The sequence below is a fragment of the Fundulus heteroclitus genome, chromosome 15 (assembly GCF_011125445.2).
Source record: "Fundulus heteroclitus isolate FHET01 chromosome 15, MU-UCD_Fhet_4.1, whole genome shotgun sequence".
Classification (NCBI taxonomy): domain Eukaryota; kingdom Metazoa; phylum Chordata; class Actinopteri; order Cyprinodontiformes; family Fundulidae; genus Fundulus; species Fundulus heteroclitus.
In genome coordinates, this window is record NC_046375.1 from 27,299,838 (window position 1) to 27,315,666 (window position 15,829).

The window sequence follows — 15,829 nt, forward strand, 5'->3', positions numbered from 1 at the left end:
AGTTGTCTGATGAGGTTGTTTCGGAGGCTAAGGGAGTGGTCAAGGATGGAGGAAAGTCTGAGAAGTCCAGTTATAGTGCTCTTCTGGATGCTGCTGAGTGTCAGGGCTTGTCTAGCAAAGAGTCGTTAGATTTTAACTGGAGCTCTCCGGAAGAAGGGGGATGTTCTCCCAACGTCCGATTCCTTTGGAGCCCAGAAGAGCATTTTGGATGTCTTGGCGACACTCCACCTGGAGGGTCCACCCCCTTATATCATGGATCTTTTGGAGACGACTCGTCTCCCTTGACATCTTCCCCCTGCATCTCCGAAAAGAGGAGTAGGGAGGAAGATGCTGAGGAGGAGCCTGCCTCCAAGAAGACTTGTGAGAGGATCCTTCAAGAGAAGCTTTCCCTTGAAAAGCCCACTCCCTCTGGAATAAGCTTCCCCGGACAGACCGACCCTGAAGAGGACTTGGAGGACTCTCAGCCTTCAACATCTTGGGGGAGCACTTGGGGACGCACCATTGGCTGGTGGTATAGGCCCAAGTGTGACGCTGATAGTGACTCTGATTAGAACTGTGATCCCTGAAGGCTGAGGGACAGTCCGGAGATCATTGCTTTCTTAACTGTGTATAAAGTTAATCACTTTCTATCAGGACTGGTGAAGCCTTCAGTAGTGCCTTGCACTGAGGGTTTTCTTTTTCCATCTGCTAGATTTAGTTTTTAGATGTTAAGGAATCTAGCAGGACTGGTGAAGCCTTCAGTAGTGCCTTGCACTGAGGGTTTTCTTTTTCCATCTGCTAGATTTAGTTTTTAGATGTTAAGGAGTCTAGCAGGAGTTTTGCTAAAAGGAGTGGGACCACAGAGCTGGAAGTAAATTAAAATCTATAAGGAAAGCGAGGACGCAGGTTGATAATCTGTAAGTGGTGAGTTGACGCTGCTGGGAACAAAATGAAATCTATATGGCATGCGTTAATGCAGCAGGGTATAAATTCAAGTCACGAAGAAGGCGTAGTTAGCCATTAGCGTAATGGCTCTGAGACTCAGGCGGTTATGGCGGCAGTGGTACTCTCCTTTTACAAGCCTGATTTCACCTGTGTTGTCTTCATATTTGTCATTGAATGCTGTGCTGGACTGAGCCTCTATGGACTTTGGGGTGATGGAAGATGCCGACGAGATCTGCGGTGACACAAGTAAAGGTCCATCATCTGGGCTGCTGACTTCATACAATCTGATGAAAAGGTGAGGAAATGTTCAGAAAATATAGACAACTATCCTAATTTAAATATAAAGCAAGTATAGCCGGCTAGCTCACCTATTTATTCATTTAGGATTGCGCTGGAATTAGGAAGGCAGAACTCCCGTTTGAGATCCAGGACTTCAGTACTGGTGAAGAGCTTCCTAGGGACACCTGAAGATAGGATAGAGAGGCCAGATGGAGAGCATGTGCAGGAAGTTAAGTTATTAAGCTAACACACAGTTCTTAGATGTTGATGATACAAAGAAAAGTATAATGTCATCATTCTATAAATGGTATCTGGATCAAACCAGTTTCTGTCCTTGTATTTCTATCAGGACCCTGCAGAACTCTTGCATCTTTCTACACCACCAATCAGAAGCAGGAAGAGAAAACAATGATCTCCAGGAAGAAAGTAAGAAACCATCTAATGTGACGACATCCCAACTGTACATGAAGTTAAGCCAGAATGTAAAAACTAGATGGATTTCTTTTGTGTGGTCCTGTTTTCTGTTTTTCTTAAATTGTGCTGACGGACAAAGAGACTCCTGGATAGGTATCGAAATATTCTAAAAAAGAACTGAACGAAAGTCTGGTTGGCTCCAATTTAAGCCTCTTTGCTGCTCTGGAAATGATGGTTTATTAGCAGTGGTGGGCACAGCTAAATAAATCATTACCTTTTGGGTTTATTGTTGTAACATCAATATAATGTGCACTATTGTGACTAGAAAAGCATACATAAAAAGATCAGCTTCATCATTGAAGATACATCTTTTCCTATTTTATACATGCTGGTTAAATGTCCCTTGAGGATTGCCGTAAGGCAGTAAGTTGCCTGGTAATTTGTAGGAAGGGCTGGAAAAAAATGTCCGCTGAGCCATGCAGCTACCCAAAAGCCCAGCTCCGGGCCTAGTGTCTTTCCACCTCGGTGCCAGTAACTAACCGCCGTCTCCGTTTCGGCTCCCAATGCTCAAAAACAGAGGATTCGCTCAAAAACAGAGCAATGGGAGCCCACCGCATCATAGTGAGAAAAAGACAGGCAAGACAAAAACAGCAAACTATTAATGTTTTTTGTGGAGCCGTGCCTCTTACTGTTACGTAGATGTCTGTGTACAGAGAGCTAGGATAGTGACGTAAACGGCAGACGAATATTTTGTTGTGAATGTTATCGTACTAACAGTTATCAAAACCCAATAAAATGGACAATAACTGGTCCGCAAAACAATTTTTAAACCTAGCTTGGGTGATAATGGAATGGAGAAAAAGTTAGCCCTGCAATTATCTATTTTCATATCATCTTATCTGTGCCCACCACTGTTCATTAGTGAGACACGATTTCTCTGTTCTGACTCTTAGTTCTAATGTTTTATGAGCCCAGATTACTCTTAGGTTTGTATTCTGATCACTGTACTGGTTGTTCATGTTCTGTGGGTTCAGTGGGTTATTCTGGTTCAGGTACTTCTTCATGATCAGTGGCAGTGTTTACATGTTATGATTTTTATCATCTCAGGGGCATGGTCTTGCAGGTATCAGGGTCTGGGTCCTAAACCATGTTGCCTGCTGAGAGCCGTAGTCCATAGGGACATTTTATAGCCCAACATTAAAAATAGTTATTAAATGTGTTCGGAACTAAAAATTATCTTTATAACATTTAATACATTGCCTGAATTCACACTACATAAAACTTTACCAAAAAGACAGATATCAGAGGCACTCAAATTGAACAAGATGAATAAGTGATTGAAGCTGTGTTTGAATCAAATTCAGGAAATTATTTTAGCATAACAGGTTTAGTGGCAAAGAAGACTACTTGAAAAACTATAAAGGGTGCCTGTGCCTGTCTCCAGCTGTCAATGGGCGAGAGGCGGGGTACACTCTGGACAGGTCGCCAGTCTTTCGCAGGGCACTTCATTTTCCTATTTTTTTTCCTGCTAAATCACTGCTGTATTTCCTAAGGAGTTTTGATGCTTCGTGCTTTAATAGTTCCCAATTAAGACGGGAGGCCTTTTTACTGGAGGGTTTCCTCCCAAAATGTGAAATTAAAGCTTCTAATTTTATACAGACCTCGTTTTTTTTAAAATGCTGCTACTGAGTCTTATTTACTTGTTACTGTAATAAGGTTTACAGTATCAAATAAAAAGGGGTTAAAATGGATGAATATATATCATTGTTCAATTTTGCTCGTTTTACTTTGGACATTTTCCGGACTTTTCCATGACCCATGCAGCCCAGTTACCTCCAGTCATCTCTCCATCCTAGATCACTTCCACCTGTTGCTCCTAATTAAGTTGAACTCAGTCCGCCTGTCCACAAGCCTACATAAACCCTCCTCAGTCCACTCATAACTGCCAGAAAGTCTCCTCCCTCTCACGCTGCCTCACTGTGTCCAGCCTGCTGTCTCTCCAGTTGCCCGTGTCTCCATGCTGCTTAACTGCGGATTCCTCTATGACTACCCACGCTCCTTCGTACCCTGGCTGCTCACACCCCCAGTCCTCGCTGCAGCGCAGCCGATCCTGTGGTGGACTTCCCCACGCCTGCTCTGCCTGCACCTGGTGGCTTCCAGGTTTCACTGCCGGACTGGCTCCGCTCTGAGGAGCACCCTGCGTTCTTCTGCTCCTTCCCGACCGCCTGTTCCTGCTGCCATCACCCACCTGCTCCAGTCGGTTACAGTTTGTCAGACTCACCTTCCACAACTCACCTCTTCTTCAATAAACTACTTGAAACGAGACTCTGTGTGCGGCTGAATTCGGGTTTGCCAACCTCAGTACATGACTATATGTATAAATTTATGGTCTGAAAACATTGAGGGAAGAATCCTTGCAACCCCATTATTTAATTAATTTGAAACGAGCCAATAATCAAGTTTTGATTGCTTGACAAAGATTTATTTGCCCAATAATATTCTTTTTGAGAAGAATGCATTTCTCTCCATAAGTCTACTAGATTAAGTCCATCAAAAAGAGAGATCAAGGGATTACTTGGAGAGCTGCTTTTGCTCCTTGGAGACCATCTATCCACAAGATTAATCAAGACGACATTGAAATCGCATCCTATTATTTCAGAGCTTGAATAAATAACATTTTAGTCAAAAGACTAAGACTAAAACTAAACTAAAAATTGCTGTCAAAATTAACACTGCTGATAACCTCCTTTCTTACATCCTAGTTTTCTTTTGCCTGTAATCCAAGAGCCGTAAATTACAGCGACAAGAATATCCTTCCAACTGAGAAATGCAATTCTGATGCACATTACAGATTTTCTGAATACCAATAGCTTTTTTTTTTCTCCACAAAAAAAACACTGTGGTTGTCATATCCTTTAGATCAGCACAGATGAACTCGACTGTTTCTTTGATGCACTCTATGTGTTTGGAGCTATTCTTGATTGCCTCTTTTGCCTCAGCAATAACAGCAGAGTTGCTACAAATCATCTTCTCTAAGGCATCTGATCTGTTAATCAGAAATGTGAGCAATGTTAACTCAGAGGATGGTTGATTCAGTGTCACTTACTTTGCTTTGTTTTCCGCTGGAGGTTTGGAAGGTGTCACGGGCAAATGAGGAACATCTTCCATTTCCTTATCAGCACAGAAATAGTCATGCACGTTGACCACAGATACATTCTTTGTCCCGGCTAGCTACCCTCGTGCAAAGCTAGCGGTGGGTGACTTTTCCTTTTTATCTGAAGATAATGTTTACCAAGAACCACCATGGTTCTTGGTAGTAAATCCGCTTATAAATAACTCAGAGTGTATTTAGATCTCTTTTATGTAAACAAGTCCCCTCGACCTTACTGTATATTTGTTGGTTGTCACAGTCTTGCTGTATTATCTGCTACAGTGAAGTTTGGAGTTCGCTAGCCAGTGACAGGAAATGGCTGACCGGAAGACTCCCACAAAAAAAACCGTCTTCTTCACAGACATATATACGTAGACGCGTCATAGGGCGCAGATTCGCACGTCAACGTAACCGCCATATTGTATGTGGCAGAAAAAAGTTGGGTTCTGTTATTTTGAACGTGGATCAGAGAAGATGCCTCATTCCTGTGCTGCAATAAACACACACACACACACACACACACACACACACACACACACACTATATATATATATATATATATATATATATATATATATATATATATATATATATATATATATATATATATATATATATATATATTTGTGTGTGTATGTGTTATAAATATAAGGATCAATTTGTTAAATCTAAACATTGTGTTCTTCATTATTTCATAAAACCGTGTCACATGTGAACCTTTAGGAACAGACTTTTTGGGTGAGTATTAAAGAGGTAAAATTAATAATATGAGAAAAAAAGTCCTAGGTCAATAAAGTAAAAATAAACAAACAAACAAACACAAAAGTGATAATGTTATGATAAAAACATCATATTATGAGAATTAAGGGGGAACATTTCCAGAATAATCACAGTTTGCAGAATTATTTCACTCCTGGAGTAATAGGGCCAGGTTAGATTATTTTAAATATTTTTATTCTTTAGGAGAATAAATTCAGGAGAATGAAGCTAAAGGGTACGAAAATAAACTTGTAATATTACAAAAAAATACTACGAATACAAAGTATATTCAGAGATTAAAGTCCCTCTGATACTGTTTAAGTGACTGAGTAACTGCAGATTTGCCACATTTAAGATGGCGGACGCTCTGACGCATCGCAGCATAGGCAGAACCCGCCCAATGACGCGTCTACTCTTATATTATGTCTATGGTCTTCTTCTTCTTCTTCTTCTCATAGACCCCGCATTGACTGTCGCGGCGCAGGAATTACGGCTGCCATCTTATATATATCTATATATATATATAATAGGATAATATGATAGAATCTATATATTATAGTATATGTAGAAGGATGTATAGATAGATATATATATAGAGATAGAGATATATATATATATATATGATAATATTATATATATTAGATATGCTGAATACCTATAGTATATATATATAATATATATAATATTATATATAGATATATATATATATATATATATATATATATATATATTATAATATTATATATTAGATATATAGATATATTCTAATATTATATATATAGATATAGATATATTATAATATTATATATATATATATATATATATATATATATATATAGATAGATAGATAGATAGATAGATAGATAGATAGATAGATAGATAGATAGATAGATAGATAGATAGATAGATAGATAGATAGATAGATTTTTTGTTATGGCCTGGCTCTTGGACCATAAGGGAAGCCCAGCATGGGATAACTTAAAATGGGATTTATTTAACAAAAATCATCACTGGTTGGAGAGGAGAGGGAAAGAGAGAAGTAGGTGGCAGAGAGAGAGAAAGAATGAGCAGAGCTCCTCCGAGCTGGTCTGATCTGACCTGCTCCCAGCTGGGGTTGATCATCTGGTGCTTGGGCTGGAGCGGAGTTTAGGGTTGCGCTGTCAGGTGAGGAAGCTTTCTGACGTCAGTCTGGCCAGCTGCCTCCACTTCCAATCAGCACCAATTAGAAGCTCTTCTTCTTCTTCTTTATTAATTTTTTTGGCGGTTGGCAAATAACAAATTGATGCATTTCCACCATCTACTGCCATGGAGTGTGTGGACGAGAAAGACTCTCAGGAATTAAATTCTATTATACAATTGTGGGGGTTTTTAGATAGCAAAATATTATCCTGTAAATGTTTCTTTCTGAATCACTTCTAAATAATTCAAATAAATCTAATTTAACTTTTACTTTACTTAAATTTAGAATTAATTGCTGTCTCTCCTCCTCATATTTATTACAGTACAGCATGACATGTTCAATCGTTTCATCTACTCCACAGTATTCACATTTACCATTCCAATGTTTCCCTTAAACAAAGAGTACTATTTAAGCCAGTATGCCCAAATCTCAAATGAGAAATAATTATTTCTTCTCTTCTTGTTTTTCCTTTTCTTCTCATTTCTCAAGTTTTCGTTAGAATTTTATAAAACCAACATCCTCTTTTTCTTTTTGCCTATTCCTTTTGCCATTTATCCTTCATTTTCGGTTTAACATTTTAACTTCCGATTTAGATTAATAATTAAATCCACTTTGCTGCCCAATCTACCTGTTAATTTCCTTGAACTCCATAATGTGCTGTTGCCACAAAATAAAATAAAATCACTAAACCCATCATATTTATTCTATATATGGTCTGGTGAATTTCTATTAAAATATATGGCCTGTTTTCTGAGTGAATATACTGCAAACTAATTAAGGATGAACTAGAATCTGAACATATCATTGATCTTAATGGCTTAACTTCTTCAACCCATTGAATAGCTAATAATATTGCAATCATCTCTCCTGTATAAACTGAAAGTCCATCACTTATTCTTTTCCAAAGAATAAGTGATGTACTGTACTGTTGTACTATAAAAGCTACTCCTATTTGATTTAATATATATTTAGAAACATCTGTATAATTTTTTACATAACTATAATATCTATTAATATAACCCTGTACTATATATGAATTTGGAGTGAATTCCTTTTCCTTTCTCCTTTCAACAAAGTAAAATCTACTCTGACATCTGGAATAATCCAAGACTGTATTACTGATAATGGTTTATACTAATCTGATCTATTTAGAATTCTGTTATTTTGTTCTTCAGAGTCTAACCAAAACTTCTAATGTCATGTACCGAGCCAGACTTCTATGAGCACATTGGGCATGCGCACTTCATTGAGCATTGTGGATAATGAGCTACATAAACGAAATGTTTTAGAAATTTACCTTTCATCTATAAACTCTGGGATTTAATTATTTAACTGAAAAATTCAAAAGGTGAGATATTTGGAAATATAAGACTGAGTTAATGAAAGCTCTCAACTCCCTCTTTAAAAGGTTTATTCTACTCAGTAAAATAAAAAAAAACTACCAAACTGACATTACCTAGAAATATATTGTTTAAACCATAATAAAGTTTATTCTGTCTTCTGCTCTGTGTCATCTTGCACACAGAATGTTCCATTAGAATGATTAGCATCATTCTAATGGAAGCCAGAAGATGGTACAGAGATCCAAGGGGAATCTGGTCCCTCTGCTGAATCTGAAACTCCTCCTTCAGTGGAGCTTCAGCAGGAATCTTCTTTTCAGCCATCTCCAAGGTCAGAAAAACCAAGGAAAGACCTCAGTGCCTTTACTTCCTCTAAGGCACCTCACTCATACCACCAATCTAAGCATTTCCAGGGCCAATGCCAACAAGCAGAGCGGCCACACATCCAGGCCCCAGTTTACTACGTGGCTTCCAACTCACAAGAGCACAAGAGAAAACCCAGGCATTCCCAGGCCACTGGAAGCTCTGAGGCTCGTCACCCCCAGTACTTTAAGAGTGACAAGTTGCCTGAACACGCCTCAGCTGTTACGGTGATCCCTCCCTCGTTGGACATTGAACAGGCAATCAAACGTATCAGTGATCTCACGCAGCAGGTGGACGATCTTAGACAGGAGCTGCAAGGTAAGGTTTTTGATCTTCATGAGGAGAGAGAGCAAAGAATCAAGTTTCAGGTTGATTGCAAAGCGCAGCTGGAACAGATCCAAGAACTGGAAAAAAGTTTAGAACATGAACGCCACATGAGATTGAAATGTGAAGAGAAAGTGGAGAAGCAGGAAACACTTGCTGCACCGCAGACTGCAGGTGCATCAAGATTTCCACGCATTCCCAAAGTTACGGTCCATGAGAGCGTTCTGAATGAGCTTCAGTTTTTTAGGAGGCAGGCGGAAAAAAATAGCCTTGAACAGTGAGAGGCTAGCAGAGGCTTTGGTAGCAGAACAGCAGCTGAGAGCCAAATATGAGGATCAGCTGAGGAGTAACTATCAAGAAGCCTCCAGATTCAAAGAACAGGAGGAATCTCTGAAGAGTCAGGTTGGAGAACTGACCGTAGAGTTGAACCTTGCTTTGAAAAACCAACATCCTAAAGTTTCCTCGCAAACAGAGGCGTCCACGCAAACTGACGTCTCCATGAAAACGGAGGTCTCCAAACAAAGAGAGGCACCCAGGCAAACAGGGCCTCAAAGAAACAGGGCTGTTCATGAGGGTAGAGCCCCCCAGCATGAACACAGGAGACAGAATACTAACAGAGGCTTCAGTGCAAACCCAAGCCTGTACCCACATGCAGGCTGCCATCCAAATTCAGGCCTGTATCCACATGCAGCCCCCCCATAAAAACGGAGGCTCACATGCAAATAGGAGACGTCCTCCTCATAGAGGCCAGTAGGCAAACACAGGCCTCCACGCTATCAGAAGCACTGGATCACATTCCTGACTCCAAGTGTGTTCTCATGTAAATATGTAAATATATGTCAAAATCTGTAAATAAAACAAATACAAGGTAATTATTAAATATACCCAAAAACAAAAAATCTAGAAAAAACAAGAAAAACAAAAGAAGCGCTCTCAAAATAACAATGAAAAACAAATGATTTTGTATTTAGTTTTATGCTTTTATTTGAAATTTTGTACATTTTATAATTACTAGTTTAGCTAACTAACACACTAATGCAGCCTCAAAGGTGGCCACAGTGTCCTGTGTCCTTTTTGGGCCGGTCCCAAGCCCGGATAAATGCAGAGGGTTGTGTCAGAAAGAGCATCTGAACAAAACCTTTGCTAATAGAGCTGTTTTCAGCCCAAAATACAGGGACCATTGAACAACATATTTGCTGTGTATTGATGTTTTCACTCGATACAACTCAATGTTTGGTCCTGATCTAACAAACTGACTGTTTGATGTGTTTATGATGTTTTTATGTTTTCATGATGTAAAGCACTTTGAACTGCCTTGTTGCTGTAATGTGCTATACAAATTAATTTATTGTCCTACAATTGGGAAATTGTGTGACATAAAAATTAATAACAGGGTTAATAATATCCATACCAGGTTCATCAGGGCTCAGGTTATCAACAATTTCAATTGGTGCTGGTGACAGATGGGGTACTGGTGGAAACATAGCTAGTGTTGGTCAGCAAAGAAGAAGGAAGACACGTCCAGGAAGAGAACATGTGGAGAGCATGTGCAGGTAGTTCTTTATTAAGTTAACATACACAGTTCTTGGATGTTGACGATACAGAGAAAAGTATTATAATGTCATCATTCTACAAATAGTATCTAAATCAAACCAGTTTCTGTCCTTGTATTTCTATCAGGACCCTGCAGAACTCTGACATCTTTCTACACCACCAATCAGAAGCAGGAAGAGAAAACAATGATCTCCACAAACAAAGTAAGAAACCATCTAATGTGACGATATCCCAACTGTACATGAAGTTGAGCCTGAATGTAAAAACTAGATGGATTTCTTTTCTGTTTTTTTTTAAATTGTGATGATGGACAAAGATTCTGTGGTCTTTGCTGTGATTGAAGAAGCTCTGGAAATGATGGTCCATTAGCAGTGGTGGTGGGCACAGCTAACCTAAATGTTAGCTTCACAAACTCGTATTCCACAAACAAAAATATTAGCTTTGCAGTCGTTAAACAGTGGACAGCAGAGACACTGAATCTGATTCAGGGATTTCATGATGATCAGTTTGTGGTCAGAGGGCCACATGAGGTCAGGAAAGGAGGGAAGGAAACAGGGAGCAGGTGGAGGAAACTTCTAGTAGGCTAACAAACTAATCTGAAGAGTAACAGGAAGATTAAACAACATTGTGATTAACAGGAAGAGAATAAAAATAATCCAACCTAGTGCCTGGTTTTAGGTCCTGCTGACCTTTGACCTCTCTGATGTCTCTAATAATCTCTGGTTAAATCTCATCAGTTTGTAAACCTCCACCATCAACACCGCCAGTCAGGAGGAGGAAGAGAAGAAAATCCAGTTGACAAAAAAGTACAGAAACTTTTATCCACACAACAGCAAATCCAAAGATTTCAAACTTGGAACCCAAAGATGAGCCCAGCATTAGAAAAACTGGTTCTGACTTTCTGCTGTCCATCATTCTCCTCATTAACCCTGTTTTCTAGTATCTGGTGTGTTTTCTTTCCTTCAGCTCCTTTCATACGACTCCAGCAGAGGACCTGCTCGACCTCCTGATCTACTGATGATGATACTTTGGAGGAAAAGGTCAGTCCATGATTTTGCCTTGAGCAGAAAGTCACCTTCAGTCACCTTCAAGCATCTTTTATTTACACATCAATAAAGGACTCTGTCCAGGATCACATGTCGATTCTCTAACTAGGCTGAGACAATCGCCCTGGGACGATGAAGAGAGAGAAGACCCAGAGGACAGAGGAGACGCAGGACATCCTGTTGAAGATCCAAGGATCTAATGATGACCAGCTTCCTGTCAGGACGGACAGATAAGACGGGTAAGGAGATCATGTGGGTTCAGTTCTTTATTAATGAATCTAAAACCATGGTTAGAAAGACAATACCACGAGTCAAACACTGAACAGAAACATATTCTGTAAATATTGTAGAAACTCCAGAACTAGGTTCTGATTTCCCAGCCAGACTGCAGATCTTTCCTATTTCTGATCATTCCAGATTGAATCTCATCAGTCTGTGAACTTCCACCCAATCACCACCAGTCAGGAAGAGGAAGAGTGGACAGAAAAAAGCAAGAAATCTTTTCTCCACGACATGATGAGCAGAACATCAGAAATAGTTCAGACCACAGTAAGGCTCTGCTCCTCATCCTCATCCTCCTCCTCCAACAATCCTTCATATTATAATCCTTCCCTCTCTCCCTCAGTGCCGTCCTGGAACCCGATCCTAGAAGAACCATCCTTTTGTTCTGTTGGATCAATAAACCGTTTAAACGATCTTCTGTTGTCTGAGGTTGTTGCCTGAACAAGGGTCCCATAAACAATCACCATGACAATCAGGTGTGATGGAACATTTTGCTCTTATCCAGGGTTTCTATAGTTTATAATTGATAAAAGTAGCGACTAGTGGCTATGACCAGCTGTGACCAGCAGAGGGATTAGAGTTCCATCAGGCCCTGAGGAAGGAAGACCTTTGCAAAGCAGTTCTCTCATGAAATCTCAGCCCAGCATCATCAGTCGGTCCATGAGTCTGACATCAGCAGGAAGAGAACGACTGTCATTTATCATTTAGTTATAAATTAAGGAACATGTGCCTGATCAGGGGTTGTATCTGTAACATGATTTAATCGAGACAAAAGCACCAGGCTGATGAGGAAGGACAAGATGGAGAATTTTTGCAGATGCAGAGATTCAGTAATGAGATGAAGCGATGTTAAACATCAGAAAACCAACTTTTTGCACAGCTTTCAATCTTCTGACTGAAGACTGAAAATCATAATTATCATTATGACATCAGACTGAATTCAAATGATCTTTGATTCCATCGATTGTGTTTGAGAGTCAGCATGTGCAAATAAAGACCTTGAGGTTCTCTGACAAATTTTATTTAGATACCTGAGAATAAATGTCAATGTGTATCAATGTGTATTTTAAAATAATTCATCATGTTCTTTTTGAATTGTCTATCATTTTTTCTTTTAAACGGTTAAACTGAATTTTAAACGGTTAAACACCCAACCAGCATGTGTTAAAGTTTGTCTTCACCCTGATAAAAAAGAAATTGAAAACAACTCAGAAAGTAAAAAAAAACTTCAAATTAGTAAAGAAAGTTTTTAAAATCAAAGGTGGAAACTTGCCTGATTTCTTCTGGAGTTTTTTCTTATTTTAAATAATGTCATAATGGACTGAGTTTCTGTAGTCTTTGAATTGATGGAAGAAGCATCTAAGACGATACAGGAACATTGATTGGAACAGAACGTTCTCCAGAACCAGTCAGTTCTGCTGACTTCATCATCAAAATGAATTACGATAACATATTATTTTGACTAATTAGGTGACTTCTGAAGACAGGTGGATGCACTGGGCTTTATACAGAGTATCAATGTAAAGGGGCCTAAATATAAATGTATGCCAGACTCCTCAGATTATTTGTTAAACATTTTTTAAACCGTTATCACATCCATCCACCTCACAACCCTGCGCCAAGTTCTGTTGGTCCATCACAGCAGATTCACAGAAGGTTTGGAGCTGGAACTTGACAATGTGAAAAAGTTCAAGGGGTGTGAATACTTTAGCAAGGTGCTGGATGTTGCTGCCTAAATCAACCATTATATTGACTGTGCTTACAGACTAGGTTAGATGAATTACGCCAGTAATGGCATTTTCAGTTCTTGCATTTCACGAGGTTCTATTTCAAACAGGAATTTCTACTTAAGACTAGTAATTGGGTTTTTTACTTTTTCGCATATGGCCAGGCTCGTTGGATTGCTTTTTTTTCTCGTAATGAATGAAATTATTTTAAAATAGCGTTTTGTATTTCCGTAGTATCTTCATACAGGATTAAACTTTCTCACATTCCAAAATATTTAAGTGGAACCAAAAGGTTGGAACAGCAGAATTCTGTAAAATAGAAGATGCTTTTTCACACCACTATATGTTCAGCATCTCAGAAAAATAAGTACACCCTTCATATTTTTGTCAATATTTCATCAGATCTTTTCATAGGACAATGCTGAAAACATGACAATTTGATACGTAAAGTAGTTGGTGTGTAGCTTGTATAACTGTAAATTTGCTATCAATTCAAATTGGCTCAACACGCAGCCATTAACGTCTAAACTACTGGCCACAAAACGTTAGTACACCCCGAAGTAAGAATGTCTACATGTGATTTTGGTCAAATGTACTACTCGTTCATATTTCTAACATTAAAATTATTGCTCCTGTCACCAGAGAAAATTCTACAGCATTAATGTAGCCAAATTAATCTCTAGGTGCAAAAGAAATGTCTTGACACTTAGACTCCTCAAAAGGGTTATTTGCATTGAGCTGCCATGTTGCACGTCCAGTCACCAGTATGAGAGAGAGTGAGGGGTGGACTTTGTTGAATTATTTTGAGGGAACAACATTATACTAGCACCACATTGACATATTAAAAGAACTTGATAAGAAGTGAACTCGATTGTTGTTTTTACCATCAGATAACCTTATGGATATGCTTCACGGTAAAATCCCCCAGAGGCTGTGTGTATTTTCTTTGAATGAGATGCAATAATGCAGAGTCGGACCTGCCATTACGGATTAAGAAGCTGCTGAGGGCTCCACAACCACTAAGGGATTGACCAAGATTGACACAGCGTAAACTTGAATGTTATATGAATACTTGCTTGGTGTGGTTCTAAAACAATAGATGGAGTGAATTTGAGTACTGACATTCACGGCAAGCCTTATAAACCATTACAGAATAAACACAAACAACTTATCTTCAAATTACAAGAATTTATTGGCAAATATTTCAACTTTCAGTTAAAATACTTTAGTCAACAAGCTCTTTAAATAAACTAACAGTGGTGGGCCGTCAAGGCCTTCACTGGTGGCCTTAGAAGTATCATACCCTGATGTTACATAATTATATTTCGTCCATGAATGCTTTATTCAGTTATTTCAAATTGTCTGTCCACTTCCCTTCTTAGCTTTTCTGCTGGTTGCTATTATTTTTCATAAGGCATTTCTGTCAAGCCATGATGCTTGCTAAAACCTGCAAGTGCGTTTTGTGTTTCAGTTTTTAATCAGTGTATAGTGCTTTGATAAAGGGTGTTATTAAAGTGCTTTATTACTAAATTTATATTGCTTTGAAATGGATCTATGCCTTGTATGCGTGAACACACATCTTTATAAAAACGAATATCTCCCCCACATCGTTTTTTAGAAATAATATTGTACGCAGGTGTCAGAGTTTTGTTTACCGACGAACTCAGGAAGCGCACACAGGACTAAAGTTTAAGAGCTTTATTTAAATGAAGTATGCTGGATGATGAAGACCGGAGGTGCAGGACTGCAGAAGGTCAGGGATGTAGGTGATGGCAGGAGCTGACGGCCCGGAGAGAGAGTCCATAAAAGCTGGGTGGCTAGGAAGGCGAAGTGCTGCTTAGTTAGCAGATCTCTGGAGACACTGTGGCACAGAGCTGAGCTTCTCCAGGAACAAACAGTGAGTGAACAGTCTTTAGAGTGACTGGCAGGACTAACCTTAACAAGAGAGCAAAAACAACTCTTCCAAGGCAAACCGGGGACTGGCATGGAGAGGTGGATAACTGAAGACGGCCCAGTGCCGAACTGAAGGCAGAGGGAGGTTTAAATAGAGCACTAACAGGTGAAACAAGGGTCTGACTAATTAACAAGCAAATGATTATCAGGTGTGACTGACTGCTGAGGAGGTGAAGTGAAAATTGACTGATGAAATAACTGATGACTGAAAACTAACAATAAATAAAGTCAAACCTAACCCAAAAGAGATGAAAAAATGAAAATAACAGAAAAACAAAGCCAGACCAAAACTCAACCATGACAGCAGGGGATTGTTCATCCATGCTAACTGGCATAAGTACACCACTGAGTGTTGTTTTAAACATGCCAAATTCCTAGGGGGCAGTGTACCGCAAAGCTAAAACCTATGTCAGCCATTCAGAATTGACTCCTTGCATCGAATGGCTTGACGCTACTTCCTCTTTCAGAAGTGTTACTACCAGTACTTCCGATCCCTGTCTCCCTAGTAGAGAAACAGTGGCACTTTATTTACA

The 15,829-nt window shown here is 39.2% G+C and overlaps 2 long non-coding RNA genes across 2 annotated transcripts; both read left to right on the forward strand.

Moving 5' to 3' along the window:
* Positions 1–1,549: 1,549 nt before the first annotated feature.
* LOC110369502 lies at positions 1,550–12,098 on the forward strand. The gene is made up of 5 exons (XR_004932756.1): positions 1,550–1,629; positions 11,255–11,328; positions 11,444–11,573; positions 11,752–11,883; positions 11,960–12,098. It is a non-coding gene; the product is annotated as an uncharacterized LOC110369502 (long non-coding RNA).
* Positions 8,375–10,491, forward strand: LOC118566070. Its single transcript, XR_004932768.1, has 3 exons — positions 8,375–8,728; positions 10,149–10,287; positions 10,415–10,491. It is a non-coding gene; the product is annotated as an uncharacterized LOC118566070 (long non-coding RNA).
* Positions 12,099–15,829: the final 3,731 nt, after the last annotated feature.